This window comes from Barbus barbus, assembly GCF_936440315.1.
Source record: "Barbus barbus genome assembly, chromosome: 29".
NCBI classification, from domain to species: domain Eukaryota; kingdom Metazoa; phylum Chordata; class Actinopteri; order Cypriniformes; family Cyprinidae; genus Barbus; species Barbus barbus.
Window position 1 is genome coordinate 17,496,518 of NC_136757.1, and position 14,721 is coordinate 17,511,238.

Sequence of the window (14,721 nt, forward strand, 5' to 3'; positions counted from 1 at the left end):
AACATTTACTGACATAAAAAATGATAATTAAACTTTATTTGAAGTACTATTTGTGCACAATGCACATTTCTCAATATTAAGCCTAAAATGTGTTTTAATGTCACTATTGATGAGGATTGTATAATCTTTGAATAATATCGGTCTTTAAATGCAAGATATTTAAAGTGTACCTGAAGTATACTTGCAATAGTTCCTCTTTAGCATATTTAAATATACTTCAGTATATCTTTAGTTGGACTTCAGCACTAATTCCACACCATTAAAGTACATTAAGCACAAAATTAGTTGTTCCAAATTAGCAGACTTTAAGTATACCAGTTTCGTATACCAATTACAGGTTATTTTACGAAGTACATAAATATGTAAGTGTATTTGTAGTATTCTTAGAATTAAATAAATGTATTTCAAATACATTTTAGTATATTTATTTTTCACTAGGGATGACAATATAAAAACTGTTTTATTTTTTAATATACATCTAATATATCTAACATTATACAGTAATTTCCTTTACTGTCACTTTTGTTCGATTAAATGTCCCCTTACAGAATGAAAGTATAAAAAAAACTCCAAACTTATGAAACAGCAGTGCATATGAAGATCTATAAAGCATTTCTCCCCGCATGATTCTCAGCTTGTCTTTATTTGGACAAGTATCGTTTCAGAGATCACAGGCCAGCTAACACGAAGAACTGCTGTACAAGGATCTTCAAGAACAGTTTTCCAAAAGTATTTTAATTCAAAATGTCAAAGGGAAATACATAAAGTTTTTCTTATAAAGAAAATAGTGTATTAAAGAGCACAGTGGCAGCTGTATGCTTTCACAACCATCGTTTTCTGTAACCAAACTACATGAAGTCCTGCATTTGAAATCATCAGCCATTATTATTCATAGCATCGCTGGTTGAGATGGGACCAAACTCAGAAAACTTTGTTCTGCAATGTTAGTTCACTGTAATCTAACCTTCTTTTGCAAGTACACGCTGTATAACCTGTCCAAGTTGTGCCTACTGTCTTGTAATACTACTAATAATTGTAATTCTAAGAATAATAATACAAAAAAACAACAACAGTGAAACATTTTGTTGTTAAGAGAGGCTCATATCGTTGAGATGTCAATCTTGTGCGCACACACACACACACACACACACACACACACTCATGTTTGTTTTTGTGAAAAGTGGGGACATCCCATAGGCAAAATGGTTTTTATACTGTGCAAACTGTATGTGCTATACCCATGTCATTATACAAATTTGTGTCCTCATATGTCACAAAAACGCACACACACACAAAATTTATGTGACTTTTTCCAGTTTGTTGTCTGCCATAGTTGCCTTATGTTTCATAACAACAGAGTTTAAGTGCAACACCATGCTATTTAGATCAGAAAATGTAAATATCAGTACTACTGTATGTAGCAGAGTATCAATATCTAGCAAGAAGATGTATTGACTGTCTAGTTATACAGATTGTTTTCATAATGGTCCAGCAGTATCTGCCTTTAGCCAGTAAACGTGAGTATGTTTGTTTGTTTCAGGGATGACATAACATGCTAAAAATGAGTCTCTTATACTAATAGATGATATGGTATGCTCTAAAAAAAAAAGGTACAAAAACAGTCACTGGGGCGGTACCTTTAAAAAAGGTATACTTTTGTACCTTATTTACCCCTAAAGAGCTCATTTTACAGTTTTTTTTTTTTGCACTAATAGCAGAATTTTCAAAACTCTAAGACACATAATTCACAACCTATGATCAAAAATGCACATATTTCAAAACACTTAACACTTTTTCCAAATGCTTGGATACAATACACATGAGCCAAAGATCTTTTGTTCATTGAACTAAAATCACCAATTCAAAATGACACTACTATTTCAAAATGCAGCTCACACATTACATCTGAACTGAGTGTCTATTATTTCATTATAATGATCTAACTATCAGTTGATACAACTGCTCAAAATGCTACGTAACTGTTGCATTACACTTGAAGCATAGTTTTTATGTAAAATGATGAACAATATTAAATGTTTAGATGATGAAAGTGAAGCAACTGAGGACTGAGTATGTTCAGGTATGATCAGTTTCAAGATGCCAGTTGTTGGGAGAAAAAAAAAATATATCTATATCATTGTTATCAGTATTTTTTCCTACAGTAAATGTCTTTTTAGAGGATGATAGAGCTGGAAGCTGATGAAAACCATTCAGATTTTTGGATGAGGCAGGCTTTAACCTGGCCATGACATGGACGAGAGGTTGAGAGTGGCCCAGAATAATGTTTGCTGGGGGCCTGACCACCCCCCACTGAATGTAATTTTGAGGGGCCCCGTAGCAAAATCAGTGCAAAGGGCCCAGAATTCCTGACGGCACTGAGAGCAATCATGGTTCCAGGACCATCCACAGTTTATCACCTTGTATTTACCCCCATACTCCCCTTTCCTTACTGTAACCCGACTGAGGAGTTTTTCTCCACATGGAGGTGGAGGGTTCTCAAAAGGCTCCTCACAAACAAGTCCCTCTTCTCCAGGCCATAGATGATGCGTACAATGATCAATGTCAGGCCTGTATTTGCCATGCCAGAGGATTTTTTCCCCCAAGATGTTTAGCTAATGAAAACATCCATTATGATGTGGATGAGAACCTGTGGCCAAACCCACAACACAGGGTTGATAAAAACATAGAAGTGCACTGAGGAACACTACAGTTTTTTACTGTAGGCCTAATATAGTTTTTTCTTATCTTTTTTTTTCTTGTCTAATTTTTTCTTTTTTAAAGTTTTTTTGAAAAACCTGTTGTGTTGATTATTTCATCAATAATTTTCTAATTTTGTTTAATGATTCCAGTGTCTGTACTCTTCTCTCTAGTCTATTACACTGATGCATGAAAGTGTTGAACCATAATGAAAGCTGCATCATGTGTTTTGAACAACTATATTTAATGATTGTACTAACAACTACACAGTGATCTTGTGTGTGGGTGATCTAAAGTAATGTTCCTATGATTATTCATAATAAATGAGTATTTTGAACCAATGCTTCTGCAAATGCAAAGCTTCTTTAAATATATGAATGCAATATGTCAAGTTTTGAATATTGGACAGCCTGTGTTACAAATAATGACTGTTTTGAGTTTTGTGTCTAGAATTTTGAAAAATGAAATGAAGGTTCTGTTATTAGTGCAAAAATGATTGTAAAAAACCTCTAATACCTTACATATTAGTACCTGAAGGGTACACAGTAGTGCCTAAATTGTAAATTTTAGTACCTTTTAAAAAGGTACCACCCCAGTGACAACTTGTGTGCCTTTTTTTCTGAGAATGTACAGCATTGTAACTTTTGGATGAACATGTACAATGTTATATGTCTAAAGCAGCTCATATTTTGTATTTTGTAGGCATGTGTGTCTATGCATTTCTGCAGGAATACAAATAAAATCTAAATATTGAACTGAGGTTTGCACTGCTTTATCTCAAGCGCTGTCCCATCCGTAAGGCTGATGTCTGAGATGCAGCTGTATGTTTTAGAACACAGTCATTGTTGTGCATTTGATTTGAGAAGAAGAGCCAAAGCCTCAGCGCGTCTGTCTGATTCCAGACCTGAGCTTGTGCCGGCTTCACTTGTACAGTTTTAAACAGAGCAGAATACACATCCATCTCCATGGCGACTGTGAGAGATAAGCCCCATTAATTACTGTTTAGCTCCTTCCATCTCTATATGCATCTTTCTCTCTTTCTCCCGACCCTTCTCTCTTTCTCTCACTCTCTTTTTCGTTCCTGTATTCTCCTTGTTTCTTTCATACTACACCACATTAAAAGTAGGAAAAATGCAAATAAGGGGCAACTTCTACCTGATCTGACCCTTATGTCAAGTTGATTCACTCCTATTATATTATATTATATATATTTTGCCTCATATAAAACAAATCTATTTAGACATTATGCCATGAAGCACATTTAAGTTACCTAATAACTTATATAACAACTCATATTTTTCATTGTATAGTTGCAAAACTGAAAGTGAAAATATGCCACATATCTTAAGAAATTACTTCATAAATAAATCGATTACAGTTTTACAATTGTATAAAGCTGTTTGTTAATGCTTACGTGGAGTGCATTAAGTAAACCAACAAAGGTAATTTTCCCTTTAAATTGACTTTTGTTGGTGCATCCTGTGTAGTCAGGTTGATGCAATCCTATAATATAATATAATATAATATAATGTCTTTTTTTTTTCTTAGAACCAGTTTATTTAGGTCTTATGCTGCAAAGTAAACTTTTAGTTATAGAACAACTTATAATTCTTTGAAGACTAATACAGAAAAAAATAGATACATGACATTTTATTTTTTACTTTATTTGTATTTTTTATTTGTATTTTATTTATTTATTTTGCAGTGATGTGATGACTTGTAATATATGGGTATATGGTAATAAAATTTTTTTTCTTAGAATAAGTATTTAACTTGCAGGCAAAAGACAACATTTAGCCTAAGGTTAAGATTACAGGATGAATGAAAGAAACGGCCACCAGGATCTGTTTCACAATTGCCTAATACATGTTAAAGATGAAAAGCTATACTTTCTCATGCACTTGTTGATTTATACCCAGAGTAAATATGTTCCAGGTAGCTGTTATATTCACATTTGGAGAATACAACAATATCTCCCATTCTTCTGCAGAATCCATCAGCTGAAAGGAGTATCAGAAGCACAGGAAGTGTGCCGCAGTGAATGATTTAATAGTCTAACATGCACTAAATAACCTCACTGTGTCTAAGGCTTGGAGTGACTGACACACATAAGCGTTCATGCAGGGAAAGGGGTGGAAGCATTTCATGTGTTCTGTCATCCACTCTCACTCCAATTAATTCTATTGTATTTCCTTCTCTTTCCTTCTTGTCTTTTTTTTTTTCCCCCATAAAATGAGTTGTCATGGCAATGTCGAGCGCAGTTACCATGGAGAGCTGCTCATCCGCCACTTCAGCCAGGTCGCAGAAGTGGCCAGTTAGAAGAAGAAAAAAAAAAGCAGAAAGGGAAAATGCACAAGTGGCCAGTTGGTTTCTGGCTTGTTTTCTAGTTGGGCCTGATTGAGCATTTGGGTTCCCTGGTAACAAATGTTTGTTATTGAGAGTAACAGCTGTGACAGACATTCTGTTCTGAGGGCTTGTGACCCATAGAAATGTTCAATCTCTACACAAACAGAATGTTACTAGTGTACGCATTTAATATTATGCGGTAAAAGGTAAAAATTAGCCTGTTTTTACTTACATTACCCTCTAGGAAAAGTAAAATCAGAGGTACAATAATGTAGCAAATTAGATTTATGAAATTTCTTTATCAGATGCCAAAAAAATATGACATCTTAATGGTGCAGTGGCTGAAATTATACATTAGGGAAAAAGAAAATGACCAAATCACCTTTAAGGATGAGACGACTGTTCTAAATATCAGTCAATAACATTAGAAAATAGGAAAAACAAGCTTATGACCCTGGAAAGGCCATATTGTATCATATTGAATCCATTATGTTCTTAATATCTCCCATGCACACTCACAGACTGATATACGCTCACCCACTTTGTTTTACCCCCAGCTCTGGTGATAAAAGAGGTGCCATGATGGAGTTGTCATGGTTACAGTGCTCTCGGGTGTCTCCCCCCCCCCCCCCTTCCCGTTCATCATCTTCTCAACACTGCCGGCAAGACAGGTTTTGGGTCATTATCCCTAAGATTCATGGTGTCTATGGACAGGTCCCGCTATTTCTTCCAACGGTCCATTCGTCTTCGCTCCCTTTCCTTTCTTAGCCGAGATGTCTTTTCATTTTTGGAGACTGAGAGGTCACTTGTGTTTCTAATTTAAGCTTAAGTTACAGACTTCAGGCTTTTTTGTGTAGGGGAGACTGGAAAATGTGTTTGATTATTCCAATGTACTATGGATGTCTTACTGAGCTTTAACATTTCAGTTAAAGGAATAGTTCACCCTAGTTAAATAACATTGCATCACTTGCTCAATAAAGGATCCTCTGTAGTGAAAATCGGACAGAAAATAGCCTGTTACTTCTAAATTATTATGTTTTTGGATGTCAAAATCTTGATAACATTATAAGTGGACCTCAGAGAACAGTACACTCTAAATGCTGGGTTAATTACAACCCTGGGTTGTATTTAACCCAGCATATTTTTAGAGTGTACAAAATAAAACAAAAACAAATCAAAGGCAGTTCATGACCCCTTTAAAGTTAAAATGCTTTAAAGGGTTACTCCACCCCAAAATGGAAATTTTGTCATTAATCACTTACCCCCATGTTGTTCTAAACCTGTAAAAGCTTCGTTCGTCTTCGGAACACAAATTAAGGTATTTTTGATGAGAACCGGGAGGATTGTGACTGTCCAATTGACTGCCAAATAATTCTCACTGTCAAGGCATTTTGGAGATATCCACTGGACACAAACTGCGTACGCTCTTCTGTATCAGCCACAACACAAGGATTAATTAATTGGCAGTCAATTTTGACAGTTACAAGGCTCCCGGTTTTCATCTAAAATATCTTAATTTGTGTTCCGAAGACGAACAAAGCTTTTACGGGTTTGGAACGACATGGGGGTAAGTGATTAATGACAAAATTTCCATTTTGGGGTGGAGTAACCCTTTAAGGTTGGATTTTTACAAACATGATGCTGTTCACTTCAGAAGATGTTAATTGATGGACTGGAGCTGTGCTGACTACTCATTCTGACAGCACCCATTCACTGCAGAGCATCGATGTGGTAGAAAGTGATGTAATGCCAAATCTGTTCTGGCGAAGAAACAAACTAATCTACATCTTTGATGTCCTGAGCGTGAGTCAATTTTCAGCAAATTTTCATTTTGGGTGAGCTATTCCTTTAATATAATGGAAATTTATGCTAAATTTAGTTCTATTACAGAAATGTTTCCAAGTATTGTTCAAATTGTGAACATCTGGGAAGAATTAGAAATCTTTCCTTGAAAACACACTGTTCTTGAATGTTTCCTGTTCACCTTTGTGTATCTTTCCTGTCCAGTCCTGTTTGAGGCCCAGTGGACCCATGTGATCAACCCTTGACAGAGCCATAATAACCAAGTTTAGCATGATGCTATCAGACATGTTCACATTTTCTATTATGAGACACAAGACAAGCAAACAAATGTTTACATATCTTAATCAACAGTCAACAACAAAAAAACAACAATAATAAACCACCAAAATGCTGTTGATCCAGTCAGATTAAACCTGTGTCAATCCTACATTAATAATGCATCATTTTGATAGTGGCACTTCATTTTCTGCAAAGATTACTTTCAGAGAAAATGATACGAAACAGGAAAGTGCTATTACTGTTTAGTCTTTTTCCTCCCGCGAGCCTTTAGTCCTGTTCTACCCTATGTACTTTAACATTTCAGAAATGAAAAGGTCAGATTGAATCTTTGCTAACAGGGACTTTCAAGCAGCTTGTTTTATTTATATATTTATTTACATATTGAACCCAGTATCCAAGGAAACCAAATACCTGCAGGCATTAACTTTTCTATCACAAATCAACAGTCAACAGAAGTAAAATTTCTAAAGTTTCATTCTGTGTAAACACTTTTTCTCACGCATTAATCACAGTCTATAGAAACTCAGCAGAATCAGGTACACAGGAGCATGTAGGACCATCTGATAACCAGTTGACTTGTTTCTTTCAATATGAAGATAAAAGCTATAAGAGGAATGGGCATTTATCTGTTAAAGAGTCAAAAGCTTCTGCATTTGAGATGCTTTTATCACCATGAAGTGGACAGATATGAATCCATTAGTATGGACACATTTAAACATCCACCATCACTTACAAACGCTCAATCTGGATAGAGTTTTACTGGCAGTAAACCAATAGAAACAAAGAAGCCATTACTATGCATTTCAAATGTCCACTCTCACAAATGTATGGTCTCAAATTATTAGTAATGCATACATTAACCCCTCTATTTCCAGCCCTGTTCTGTGAGTGTGTTGTAATGAGTTGCACTGGCTGGGTGAGATAAGATCACTTTTAAAAGTTTGATTCCATGCGTTCAGTTTTTGTCAAAGAGGAGAGGAAAAAGCCACCTCACTTTAAAATCAATGTGGAAGTGGTTAAGACCTTGTTACAGTAATTATCCAATCAGTGGGCGCTTTAATCCACAGCCCATTAGCACAGGCACATGAGAGTGCTTGCAATGGCTTCACACTGATTATGTGTGCTGTTAAAACTGACACACACACACTTACAGACTCCTACACATGCTCAAAAAACATAAAGTACTTTTTCAGTTCATATGGAAATCTTTATTTGACTGCAGAAATTGAGATATGAGAGTATGAGAGTGACATTGCTGAGATTCAATCTTCCAAGAAGACAAATTTCAGATTATGAGCCTGAAGAAGAGGATATAATGTTTGCATATACTACCCAATTCACCACACTTAACAGGTGAGATATTTTTTTTATTTTCATTAGTGATTTTACATGCCAAACGTGATTGTAAATCTTAGTCTACACATAAAGGCTTACAGTTCTGCAAACTGCAAAAATAGAATTTATACTAACAGTAAAACTTGTTTTAACTTGTTTTTTTCTTCTTCTTTTTTTGTCAGAAAATGCCACTTTAGTTGCTCATAAGAAAGAAAGAAAACTATTTGCCACTAAGGTAAGACAAAGACATACTCTCTCAAGTCATGCTTATTTTTATGACTGAGATTTTAAAGCAGCTTTAGAGTATGGATGCAAGTTCTGCTGTAAAGCAGCTGTAGCAAGTAGTATCGCCATTATTCAGCCTCACTTGGTTCAGTTTAATTCAATAACTATGTGAAGTTACATTATAAAACAAGTTCAGCGTTTTGTAGCTGCAGCATTGTCTCATTCAGCTCAAGTTCAGTGTTGATTCAGTTCAATAATAGTGTTGATGTAAAATTCATAAGTTTTGCACAAGTTTTATCTACTTTTATCGATCATCTATAAAGCAGAATGCATTATTCAGGCCAGTTCAATTCAAGTTTTGTTCTCATCTAGTGTCCGTGCCGTCAAATCGGCGGTAGCCTATTACTGAATCTCTGAGAATGTTTTATGCGATTTTGCTTCTAAAGTATTTCGTTTTAACAGCCTATAGATATTTCAAGACAAACAAGAAGATCTTCGGCATGAAAATGAGTCATTTACCTTACTTCAGCTCAGGGGTGTTTTTCTCCTTTGTCACAATGAGTTCAGAAAAGCATGATATGTTTCTGGATTTTACCTGGCCCTTATTACTGTGGTTTTAAAGGGTTCATGGCACACATGGCACCCTCATTTCAGACCACCCTTTCAGGGGTAAACCTTAATCTATGCCTTCAAACTCGTAAGAGAGGTGGTGGATTGTGATGGCCCATGGTCTCATCACCTTTAATTAAATGCCTTAATGTAGTTTCATGAGCAGCATCCTTGAGGTATGGCTGATTTTGGGTGTTTTATTCTCTTTAGTTGCATATATAGGCCAACTGTTGAATCATTTTGTGAGCTTTTTTGGGGGTTGTTTCAAATATTCTTTTGAGCCAAAGTAACGTGTGTAAAGAGTGTGGTGAGGAAGGTTTCTACTGTAGAAGAGAGATTCATGATAAATTATGAATTTCTGGATTAATATCAGTGCGTGATATTATCAAGCTATACCTTACAAGTAGTCCGCTTAGTGATGCACAAGTATGAGAGATAAAAGATACCTAACAGGAATATACTAATACTGGTATTCATTTTTTCTTCCCATAAATGTGTGCGTTAGAAAAGGTGTGAAGTAGGAATTGTTTTAAGTGAAGTGACATACTGCCAAGGGTGACCCATACTCAGAATTCGTGCTCTGCATTTAACCCATCCAACGTGCACACACACAGCAGTGAACACACACGCGCACACACACTGTGAACACACACCCGGAGCAGTGGGCAGCCATTTATGCTGCGGCACCCAGGGAGCAGTTGGGGGTTCGGTGCCTTGCTCAAGGGCACCTCAGTCGTGGTATTGAGGGTGGAAAGAGCGCTGGACATTCACTCCCCCCACCTACAATTCCTGCCGGCCCGAGACTCGAACCCACAACCTTTGGATTACGAGTCCAACTCTCTAACCATTAGGCCACGACTGCCCCATTTTGATGCTGGATCAGTATTGTTCTACTTGGATAGAAGTTGAGTCCTATTTTTGTTTGTTAATTCATCATAGCTAGGACCGGATAGTCTCTCTCTGTCTGACGCTGTCTGTGAGAGTGTGAAAGGATACAGAGTGTGAGGTGTAAGCGTGTAGGTGCTGGAACGTGTCGTTTGCACACATTCTTGGCTCAGGCCTCTTTTCCTACAGTGACTCAACCCAAGATCATCACTCCCCTGGGCTGAGGAAAACAATGGCCCAGCAGTCTCCTCACTCCTCTTCCAGCTCGCTTATGCTGAAAAAGTCACGCAGCAATTGTCAACAGAGACAAACAGGGAAAAGCACTCATCTTCCAGACTCACCTGTTGCCTTATGTTTCATTTATTCATTCTTTTTTTTTTTAAATAATACTTTATTTAGCAAGGATCTATTCATTAAATTGATAAAAAGTGACTTTTACAAAAAATCTATTTTACAATAAATGCTGTTGATTAATAAAGAATCCTGAAAAAGTATCACGGTTTTTATAAAAATATTTGTCAGCACAACTGTCTTGTAATTTAAGCCCCAGATCAGCATATTAGATTTATTTCTGAAGGATCATTTGACATTGAAGACTGGAGTTATGATTTCTTAATAGTCAGGTTTGCTAACACAGAAATATAGGATGTTTTAAAATGCATTACAAACAAGACAAAACTACAAATAAGGAGAAATAAATGTAATTTAGAATTCTCTTGAAACAAGTCACTGTATCTTATGCAATTTTGCTTCCCAAGTAAATGTATTTTGTAATTATTTATTTTTAAAGATACTGACAAACAAGGCAAATATGCTAATTAAGAAGACAAGTGGATACAGAAACAGTATGGTCACTCAGTTATTTATTTTTTTAATACATTTTTAAAGACTTTTAAATGCTTAAAGGATGGACTTGTGTTTTCCCATAATCAAGCAAAAATATTGTCATTGACATGTTTGTATCCTACTGTATTGCGCAAACTAGAATGAGGAAACAAAGGAAGCAAAAGTACATTTTTACAAATGAGTTGCATTGCTTAGACATTTAAATTTCTTTCATTTTTGCACTTGAGGGACTGATGCTAAATCAGTTAAATTGTGATGGGAAAACAGGAAACTGCATCTCAGCCAAGTAAACATCTGCTGACGGACGTCGATGTCCTGTTCTATAATTAAGAATGTCACTCCTAGATTTACCACTGTTTGTGTGAGTGGGTGTGAGAAAAGATAGAGATAGCAAGTGCAGCTGTATCTCAGGCCTGTGATGGAGGAAAAGTCTGTTTACAGGATATAGATGAAACGAGAGTGTACAAAGTGGAGAGTGTGAGGGGTCGGCCACGACGCACTCTCTGCTCCATAAAACAGAAACACATACTCACATGCTGAATCTGGCGTGTCTTCTAATGGCATTTTCTTTCATACCAAAACAAATCTGTGATATTAAAAACACTACAACTCAACACACAGTACAATCAAAAATAGACAATGAGAGAGTCCGCCACCTTACCTTAAAACGCTCTACACACCGTCCCTGAAAGCCTTTGTGTGACTTCGACGGAACAGAAGCCACAATCAGAGGCTCAGATGGCGATAACACTAGTTTTGCAACTCCCTCACACTCCCACAGCATAATAACTGTCAGTGTTCATGTACTGAGATTCATGCTAAAACCCAGTTTCATGCAACAGTTCAAATCTGAATTGGCCCATGTGACATTGACAGCAGCCTAACATGCTCTTGAAAGGCGTTTGGGGGAAGTTTATGCAAATGCACTTTTTTTTTTGGAAATTTACTTAATTTCCTTAATGACACTAAAAGCCAGTTGAGAGCCAGATAAAAGGTAGATTAGTGACTAGATGAGTATTTCAGCCCTTAATAACACAATGAGGGCTCAACTAAGGGGTGTTACATGTACAGTACATGTGTGTGGGGTATAAACACAAAATACCATCCAACTAAACTTGAATTTGTTTCCTTTTCATTGGAACGGCTTTGGGTAAATGTAGTATTACATCACATGCTCTCCAATGGATCCTCTGCAGTGAATGTCCCGTGTGTCACAAGGTCTTGTGAAGTGAAAAACTGCATGTTCCCAAGAAACAAAATTTATCATTAATACATTTTAACTTCAAACAGTTGCTACATTATAATGCTTCCTTTAGTAAAAAAAGTCCATCCCCTATTTGTTTGCAACTCTTTTGGGCTGTTTTTCATTTGTAAATGGTGCATTTGATCTTTGCATATTTTTCTCCCAATTCAGACAATATTATTTTGTCAATGGAGAAAGCAATATTATGGATAGAGGACTCTTGTGAAGTTAAAAATTATGGATTTTTTTGTCACAAACATGTAGCTTTTTCTCGTCATAAGATGTTGATTGATGGACTGGAGTCGTGTGGGTTATTGTGATGTTTTTATCAGCTGTTTGGACTCTCATTCACTGCAGAGGATCAATTCATGGGCAAGTGATGTACTGCTAAATTTCTCCAAATCTGTTCTGGTGAAGAAACTAACTCATCTACACCTTGGATGGCCTAAGGGTTTTCAGCAAATTTTCATTTTTCGTTTTAAGGAACTGAATGTCATAAGGTGTTCAATGCACCAAAAACGTTTATATTATTTATTCTTCTAACAAGTCTTATATTTGTATTTTAAGTTACTGTTTATGTTTCATAATTTTAACAATGCAATGAACATCTTGTGCCCCTGGTTGGGAATCTCTTAGAGGGACGTAAGAGCTTTCATCTAATCGGTTTGGAGACATTAATTGTTTCCAGTCAGCTGTTAGAGCTTGAGGAAAGTTTGCATATATCAACATATCCGATGACTTGTCAATTCCATTTTGATTTCCGCATCACTTCCTGCCAGAGGAAGGACTTCTGGCTTCACTCGCTCAGCTGTACAGAGATTCACTTAAGAGACAGCATGTGGTCGGACTGTACAGAGGTCTCAGTCCTTGATGCTTTTGTGCTACAGTCTCATGCTGAAATAAATGGTGCATTTATTCCCCTAACACCAGTTTACGTTATTTTATTTAAAATTTTATAATTATTCAAATTAAAAACTGAAATAGATATGTAATAAAAAATCTTTTTAGTTAATCAAAAATAAACTAAAAACAGTAATATTGTAAAATAAAATTAGTTTTAAAATAACGTTTTTCTACTTGAATGTCTTTTTAAAATGTAATTTATTCCTGTAACGCAAAGCTGAATTTTCAGCAGCCGTTACTCCAGTCTTCAGTGTCACATGATCCTTCAGAAATCATTCTAATGTGCTGATTTGGTGTTCAAGTAACATTTCTTATAACGTTATAAATAATGTTTGTGCTGCTAAATGTTTTTGTGGAAACTGTTTTTTTTTTTTTTTTTTTTCCTGAATTCTTTGAATACATTTTTTTTTTTTAAAAGAACAACATTATTTGAAATGGAAATCTTTTGTAACATTATAAATGTCTTTCCTGTCATTTTGGATCAATTGTATGTATCCGTGCTGAATAAAAGTATTAAAGTATCATACTGCCCCCAAGCTTTATTTTATTAAGCCCTCCATTTTTCTTTTTAAAATATATAGCTCAGACACAAATAGTGAAATTAGGGCTTTTTGGCTTTTGGGTACCTTCCATCCTGAGTGTATCAGGTTTTACTCATAATGAAAGCTTTAGGTCTCGTTCTTTTATTGGCTTTCACCCAGCTGTGGCAGAAACCTTTCCAGTCTGTCAATGGATCCGGCCACCGCTCAACACTCACACCAGAGCTCAAACACAGGGATGCTCAGCCTTTTTAATATTGTGATCGAAAACAAGTCAAAGAACAAATCAGAGACACATTTCAGCGTGAGAACCAACTTTTTATTGTTTGTTTTTGTGTTGGTCCATATTTAATATTCATAACTCAGCGTTTTCCCAAGTGAATGGGAAATACTGTACAATATCAATGACACTGAGACATTAAAATAGTCCTTGTAGCTAACAAGGACTAGTGGCTAGTGATCTGAATGTGCTATCACCCAACAGAATAGGGTTTGACTAAAGTTTTAAGAGCATTGCTCTTCTTTAGCAGTGAAGCCCCCCAACGCCGCTACTCTCAGAGTAACAGTGGTTCCTGTGGCCCCACAGACCATCTGACCAACATCCAACCAAAGTAAATGCCTGCAGAAATATTGCTTATAAATCTAAGACTAGTACAGCACACAAGTGTAGACTGGAGGGTAATAGTACACGTTTCATCTGTGTCCTTCTTACCAAATTACTCATGGATGATCTTTACAGTACTCTGGGGGATTAAAAATACGTTTACATTCACATCAAGTATATTTCTAATGATTAAAATAGCACTTCCAGAGTGCAACATTACTCTATTTTTTACTTTCCTCCTTAGTGCTCGTATACGTTTGAGACACAAGGTGCGGAACTGTCCCAGGTAAGTGTGTTACAATAATCTAACACTACTAATAATGATTGCGCTAAATATAGTTGGACTAAACGGACTGCTTGAACATTTTGACTTTTGACAAAACCTAGAAGCAGCAAACAATAATATT